Source organism: Macrobrachium nipponense, chromosome 44, assembly GCF_015104395.2.
Source record: "Macrobrachium nipponense isolate FS-2020 chromosome 44, ASM1510439v2, whole genome shotgun sequence".
Classification (NCBI taxonomy): Eukaryota; Metazoa; Arthropoda; class Malacostraca; order Decapoda; family Palaemonidae; genus Macrobrachium; species Macrobrachium nipponense.
This window is the reverse complement of record NC_087221.1, coordinates 3,563,112-3,563,347: the sequence shown is the minus strand read 5'-3', so window position 1 is coordinate 3,563,347 and position 236 is coordinate 3,563,112.

The following is a 236-nucleotide window of genomic DNA, read 5'->3' as shown; positions in this document are numbered from 1 at the left end:
CAGTCATGGAATGGCGAATACTTCAGAGAAACTGTGCTTGCTGGTGGATTATTTCCTTTCCTCAAAAATCCTGAAAATGTATTATCTGTTGAAGAAGTCACATTTTTTGCATGATAAGGCACCATGTTTCAAGGCTCTTCAGACACAGGAGTTGCTTCCCCTGACCTTAATGTGTGTGAAAATATAGGTAGTATCTTAAAGGATCGCGTTGAAGCGCGCATAGTGAACTATGACGG